The sequence below is a fragment of the Haemaphysalis longicornis genome, unplaced genomic scaffold, assembly GCF_048455015.1.
Source record: "Haemaphysalis longicornis isolate Haplotype H1 unplaced genomic scaffold, Haemaphysalis longicornis Haplotype H1 scaffold_10, whole genome shotgun sequence".
Taxonomy (NCBI): domain Eukaryota; kingdom Metazoa; phylum Arthropoda; class Arachnida; order Ixodida; family Ixodidae; genus Haemaphysalis; species Haemaphysalis longicornis.
In genome coordinates, this window is record NW_027526204.1 from 41,237,711 (window position 1) to 41,245,284 (window position 7,574).

Consider the following 7,574-nt stretch of genomic DNA (forward strand, 5'->3'; position numbering starts at 1 on the left):
AAATTTGACTGGTCGGCGTCTCGTGTGTTTGAAAAAACTAAAGACGCGAGAGCACAAACACGTAGATGGATCAAATGTAATACGGGAACCCTTCAAACCAGGTAACCCTACGGACAGCTGGTTTTAATAACCAGAAAGGAAAAGGGGTTTGCCAGGAAAGAAACTCGTCTCCATCAGGGGGTGGTACAGCTCGGATAAGTTGTTAAAGCTCCACGCATGCGACGGCCGGCAGTAGCGCCCTTCCTTGAAGGCACCCTGCAACACTTCTTTACCTTGCTCAAAAAATCCTGACTGCTTTCAGAACGTAGTCAACAAGCGCATTCAGTACTTACAATTGGCGGTGAGATGTTCGAGTGGCTCCCCATGGCTCTGACGTGGGCTTAGGGACTCGCGCCGCTGTCGTCTGCTACACTCGCGCTGTTGCTACCCTACCGCCGCCGTCGTCCGCTTGTGAGGGGCAGCAGTGCCTGTGCTAGAAATCGGCCGCCTTGATGCTTCAGTGCATTAAACAGTGCACTTCCAGTAATTCAGTTATTTTGCCAGCTTCTGACACCTCTGAATAATTTACAGCTGTATCCCGCACAAGTTTGCAACTTACGAGGAGAGAGAGACCAACTTTCCTAGAGAAATGCTCAGAAGACCGTGTGTAACTCGTCCTTTATAACTTATTTGGGAGGATCAGTCCTCAGAGCTCCTCGGTAAGTACTCAAAAGGCGTAGGCTTCCCTGAAGTATCTTGAGATGGTCTTATGAAAGGAGTACTGACACCAAATTTCGACGCCTAAAAATGATATAATTGGCTTCAGTAGTTTGCACAGATGCCTCACAGAAATTTTTGCAGCGATCCGAGGCCGGAATCACATCTAAAATCGATTTTGATCGTCCCTGCCGTGAGCTTCCACAAATCGGCAGCACTAGCGAAATCGCTTTCGGCGTGACGAAACATTGGCCGGCTTGTCTGGCCGGTTCAGGGTGACGTCATTTAGTCGTTTTCGGGACCGGAAACGATATCCTGCGCTGCTGCTAGTCAGTGGTATTCATTTGGGCAGGAGATGTGGGTGTACCTGTGTGAGCAATGCTTGTAAACTTTGCGCACTTTGCGTGTTCGACGTCTTTGCTCTTCAGTTCATGGCCAGCGCATGGTATTCCCTTGCACTGGTACCGAAAACTGCGCGGTGCCGGCACCGCGCGGTGCGCGATGTCGACGCGCACCGCGGCGACGCGGCGGTGCGTGTCGCCGAGCTCGCCCAAGTTGTGCTACGGCAAGCTCGCCCAATGCGAAGTACTGCTCGTTGAAGCCTGTCCGAGCAAATCGACGACGACGCCAAGATGCATTATTTTCCACGCGACGACATGCAGCGCTAAACGTGGACTGAGTTCGTGCGCGGCGGCGGCCGCAAGAACTCAGCCGCGGGCTCGACGTTGCTCGGGTCAGCTTGGGTGTTGGGAACTTCAGGCTTAGTATCGTGGCGAATATTTGATCGCCGGTATCTGTACAACTACGAATGACCATCCCTTACAGAACTTTTCACCACACTATCATCCCCTTTTTTGCATATGGAGCTTTATTTTGGCGATAATTTCCGTTTCAGCGATCGGTAACCAAGACATCTGCCGTGGCCTGTTTTGATTGATGATGATGATGCATAGTGGCTTCCCCTTTGTAACGGGGTGGCGTTGCACAGCGGCCTTAGTCGCAACGCCACTTTACAATCCCCTCGCCAAAAAATACAAACAAAATAAATAAGAAATAATGTCAAAATAAAAAGAAAATACTTTTACGAATATTTTGTGCTAGTCTGACTTCTTTGTTCGCATGTCTTCCCAGATTGTTCTCTGATCTTTTCCCACCAACATTCTAACCTTCTTTTACTAACCTCTACTGCTGTACAGTTCACTTTTCCGCTAACCTTAAAGCCAAGGGCTTCCGGAAGCTGGATGGTTCCATCACTGAGGACTGGACGGATTTTTGCACTCCGTTACAATATGTCGCATGGTTCCTGGCTCATTTCCGCAGCCTGCGCATAGTTCTTCCTGTACCGGCTCGCGGATAAGCGTTTTTGTCCGCAAGCAACCCGCTCGGGCTTCAGCGCGCAGGTGGCGCCATCTTTCGGCCGCTCGCTGCACCGTGGTGCCGGCAGTGCTGGGTCGGAGCGCCGAACCTCCGCTGCCGGTCAGCGTAGGCTTCCCATCTCGCAAATATCTGAACGCCGCTTTGAAATTCAGCGCTGATAACAACTCCTAGCGCAATTTTTCACCACACTAACATCTACTTTCTCGCATCTGGAACTCCTTTAGGCGATCAAATTGATTATAAGAGTGGCGACAAGCTGTTGCTATCACGGTCTGCGCCGGTTCCAGCCGCAGTGATATTAAAAAACGGACGACGGCGGAGGCATCGCCGGCCTAATCGCCTGGCCAAATAAAGTTGTTCTGTCTGTCTGTCTGTCTGTCTGTCTGTCTGTCTGTCTGTCTGTCTGTCTGTCTGTCGGGTGGCAGCGACTCATCCGAGTCTAACGATTTAGACGACATGTCGACTGCGCGGGCGAGTGCGGACCATGTGCAATCGTAGCAGACGATGCGGCGAACGTCCCTGACGTCACGTGTGAGAGCGTGACGTAAGACTGGCCCGCTTGCAGGCTGGCCTTCGAACGGCCATTTTACCGTTCGGCGAGCGAATTTGAAACTGGTTGCAATAAACGTGCTATAATTAATTCTATGTTGGCGGCTGACGGCTTTTGGTTCGATTTTTGTTATTACTGGGACAATAGGTATTCTTTACAGCATAAAAACTGAAAGCGAGAAATTTAGTGTCAGTACTCCTTGAAGACTCAACAGTCTAATGCTACGCTCCAAGAATGGAGGAAAGAATACTCTCCAGGCATAGGGCCACACATGCGCATCGCACAGCAGGAAATAAAACAGCTGTATTCTATTTATTCCGTCGTCGTTGACTTGTAAGAGATAATTGTTTTTTCTGTACCCAAGGCATTAATTTTTCTGCACCGTTACAAACGTCTTATTAGGAGGTTTGTAACGGTGTTTGTAACGGGCGGAGAGGGACGCATATCGGCACGTGTCTTCGCACTCTGGAAACCGGTCCGGTGGCGGCCAGGAGCACGCATGAAGGCTACAGGACCTGTTTGGGAGAGGAGGAAAACGCGCGCGGGTACTCGTCGCTTTCCGCCCAAAGGGACGCGTCCCCACACGCATCTACGCCGCGAAAACCGGTTTGGCTGCCGGATGACCTCCGCATCGGCAGGTCCCGCGCACATCCAACCTGCTACATACCCGTGCCGCTTCGGAAACCAGAATGCTCGACGCACATATGTCTGCCGCATCAGAGCAGCCAAATCGAAAAACATACGCATACGTCGCGTCTGCTGCACAGTGAACAACACGATGTCATGATTTACTCTACTCTGTACCAGTAGAAAGCATCGCGTGTCGACTCTCCTCCTTAAATGTAAAAGTTTTTTCCTTCTTCCGGCGAACTTACGGAGCTTGCTACATTCTAGAATGCGCGAGCAAAAGTTGAATTCGCGTATACGTCCGCCATTTAAACATTGTTCTTTGTGTGTGGACGTTTGGATGGGATTACTTGGAAGGTAAGGCGTTCCGTGGGAAAGCAACCCTTTCTCCGAGCACGGGGACAAGTCAACTGGCGTATCCCGATGCCGCGAAACGCGACAAAGGTTCCGGGGAAAAAAAAAGAGCACGGATTCAACGGCCCTTCCTCATAGCTCCTACTTTCCCCAAATGCTGCCGTAGGCGCGCAGCGCTATACTTTTCTGCGGTACCAGCCGCGCTTCGTCTTCGCTCGTGCGGACCACTTATATACGCTTTGCGGAAGGGAACGTGGCGGCCTGTGCTGGAAAGGGCGAGCCGCAACCTGTCGCCACCTTGGTTGGAAGAGGGAGAGGAAATCAAGACGTCTGAGCCTCCGCCGCCTGCCCGGGAGGAGGCCGGTGACTTGCAGAAAAGGAAAGCTTACCAAAAGGGGGGCGGCACGAGGCGGCAGCAGCAGCGCATTTTGAGATCTTCGCCGGCTGCTTCTCCAGTAGCGAAGCGCTTCCTCTTTGCGCGCTGCCGGTGGGAAGCCCGCTTTATTTTTTCCCCCTTTTCGAGTGCAGCCGCACATTTGTGTATGAAAGACGTGGATGAAAGAGCATCATTTTTAAGGGACTCCGATCTTCGGGAGGGCGAAGAGTGGAGCTCGCGAGATGAAGACGAGGACGGAGAAAACAAACCCCACAAGAGGAGCGAGGGGAGGGCGAGGGAGGGGGAGAGTGCAGTGAGCGACGATGAAGGCGAGGCCGGATCAGGCCCGCGGTGGGTTGGCTCTTTTCCGGCGGGAAATTCTCTATTGATTTCGCGGCTGGCAGGCAGGGGTATTTGGGAGCCGAGTAGCGTGTGTGTGCGCGCGCGCTTACTTTTGTTGCTTGTGCCCGCCGACTTTCCTCACATCCTCCTCCGGGACCGGGGTTATAGCCACCCCCGCTGAGAGAGAGAGAGAGGGGGAGAGAGTCTCACCCCCTTCCGGCCTGTAGCAAGCCCATCGGAATCTATAGAGGAGTGATTTTCGAGCAAGACAAATTGCTCAGATTTGGTTGCTGTCTGCGCGAAGCCCGAGCAGGAAAAGAGGTCGCTGTGCGGGCAGGGAGGAGGCTCTCCTCGAGGAGCAGCGGTGGTCGCAGATATAGAGATATATGCCGCGCTGGTTTCGGCGCGCTGCGGTGCCAACTCTGATCTCGCCAATTGCGTGCAGGGGCCCCCGGCCGCCGATGTTGCCGCAAGAGGCGACCGGCCGCGGGCCTCCGCGCGGACTCTATACACAAGCGGGCTCGCACCAAGGATAATCGGTGCTTGATGAAATGTTTCCATATTGTTTTTCAACATAAACGATCCGGCTTTTCTTTTTATTCTAATGGCCTAAGTGCCTCATTGTGACAAGAACCACAGTTATTGTTGTTGTTGTTGTTGTTGTTGTTGTTGTTGTTGTTGTTGTTGTTGTTGTTGTTGCTGCTGCTGCTGCTGCTGCTGCTGCTGCTGTGGTTGTTGCCGATGTTGCTGCTGCTTTTGCTGCTGCTGCTGTTGTTGTTGTTGCTATTGTTGTTGCTGTTGCTGTGCTGCTGCTGTTGCTACTGCTGTTGTTGTTGTTGTTGTTGTTGTTGCTGTCGTTGTCATTGTTGTTGTTGTTGCTGCTGCTGCTTCTGCTGCTGCAGCGGCTGTTGCTGTTGCTGCGGTTGTTGTTGTTGCTGTCCGGTAGCGTGCTTCGAAATGCTTTGCTGCCCAGCACCCCACGTGACTTGTGTGATATTACTTGGCGCGGTAGTTTGTTCGGAAACTGTTAAAAGGGACTTTAGGTAGAGCTCCATCTACTGTCATAGAACATAGAGCGTCGAACTTTACACGACGACCACAGCAAAAAGGAAAAAAAAAGGACACACGAAACGGAACATGCACTGAAGCCTGGCTGCGCGTGCAAGCCAGCTTCCCCCCCCCCCCCCCTCCCGTGCACGCATAAAGGGGTAACCGGTGATGGGAGCGGGCGTATACGGTAAAAACACCGGCCGAAGCATCCTTCCAGGAAACATTCTAGAATCGTTAACAGAGAGAGAGACTAAACATTTTTATTGTTTCTTATTAAAGAGTCCTTAGGGTGGCCTCCTCATTCCAGGAGTCCATTGGCACGGGCCGCGTCTTCTGCCCTCTCTACCAACTTGCGCTGGACGTCGAGGGAAGAGCTGGCCAAGGCGCTCTCCCAAAGCTCATAGGTGTGGAAGGGATTGGGCGGATCAAGTGGGCTTTGTGTACAGCCGCCGACCATGTGAAAAAGTGTTCCAAACTCCCCGCAGAAGCGGCACAAACGGGGATACAGGGTGGGGGCTATGTGGTGGTTTCTGCTAGGGTGGGGGTAAGTATTAGTTTGCAGGGCACGAAGTATTCTATCGTGACCCTTGGGTAGTTGTTTGTGCGGTAGGGCGTACGTTTGTCTTTGGAGCCGATAGTGCGTTGTAATCTCATGATACGAGACTAGAGGAAGCGGACGCAGATCTTCTTCTTCAGGTGCTCGGCCGGTCAATTCTCGAGCTGTGAGATGGGCAATCTCGTTCCCTGAGAGTCCAATGTGCGCAGGCGCCCAGATTATCTTGGCGGGTCTTCTTAGTGGCTTCTGTTGAAGTATTTTAAGTGCAATTTTGTGTATTCTCCCGCTGGAAAAGTTGCGACAAGCCTGTTGAGAGTCAGTAATTACGGTCTCAACCTGAGTTTGGGTAAGCGCTAAGGCAATGGCCGCTTCCTCGGCGAGTAGAGGGTTGGCTCGGTCCAGTGATACGCTGGTGCGGTGCTCTTGGCCTATAATAACTGTTGCTACTGAGGCCCGCCTTCCGGGATAGAGGGCCGCGTCCGTGTACGCCACGGCAGGATGGCTTCCATACCGCTTTGAGATAGCACGGGCTCTTGCTTCTCTGCGGTCGGCGTGATGCACTGGGTGCATGTTTCGCGGTAGCACAGGTACTGTAATGTGGCGCCTGATATCATGCGGGATGTCTGTGACTTCGGGTGTTGGGTGTTGAAGCGGAATCGATAGTCCAAGTCTCGAAAGGATGGATCTGCCGGTTTCTGTAGTGCCTAATCTTGCCCTCTGATGGGATAGGTGTGCCTCTATGAGTTCATCAGCTGTATTGTTGAGTCCGAGACGAAGCAGTTTGTCTGTCGAGGTGCTGACTGGTAGGCTCAGAGCCTGCTTGTAGGCTTTTCGTATAATGGTGTCCAGTTTCTTCAATTCCGTTGTTGAGAGCAGAGCATAGGGTATTGCGTAAGTGATCCGCGAGATGACGAACGCCTGCACGAGTCGGAGTGTATCGGATTCACCCATGCCCCTTGCCTTAGTTGTTATGCGCTTGAGCATGTGTGTGACTTGCTCGGTCATGGTCTTGAGCTTGTTGATTGTTATGATATTTTTCTTGTCCGCCTGAAAGGTGACGCCCAGTATCTTGATGCTTTGAGCAGGGGTGATAATGTGCCCATCTATGTGTATGGCGATGGTGGGTGTCTCTGAAGCTTTCTGTTTAGTTGGAGACACGAGCAATAGTTCGCATTTTTGAGGGGCGCAGCTCAGCCCGCATGACCTTGCGTAGCCATTTACTACGTCCGCTGCTTCCTGTAGGCGCTCCTCCATTGCTCCCACTGAACCCGTGGTGGACCAGATGGTAATGTCGTCCGCGTAGAGACCATGATTTATACCCTGAATAGAATTAAGCAGTGCAGGGAGTCCTATGAGAGCAATGTTAAAGAGGAGGGGAGATAGTACAGCCCCCTGGGGAGTTCCACGTCCTCCTATTGGAAAGGGGTCCGTGGTGTGGTCCCCTACTTTGAGTATGGCTTTCCGATCTGTGAGGAAAGACTTGACATACTGGTAGGTCTTGACTCCGCAGTCCAGGGTGTTCAGCTTCTCCAGGATGGCCGTGTGTTTTACATTATCGAAAGCGCCCTTTAAATCCAGTGCCAATATAGCCGTCGGAGAATTACGAGTTGCGGGTCTCATTGCTTCTTCTTTGAGCTGGAGCAGTA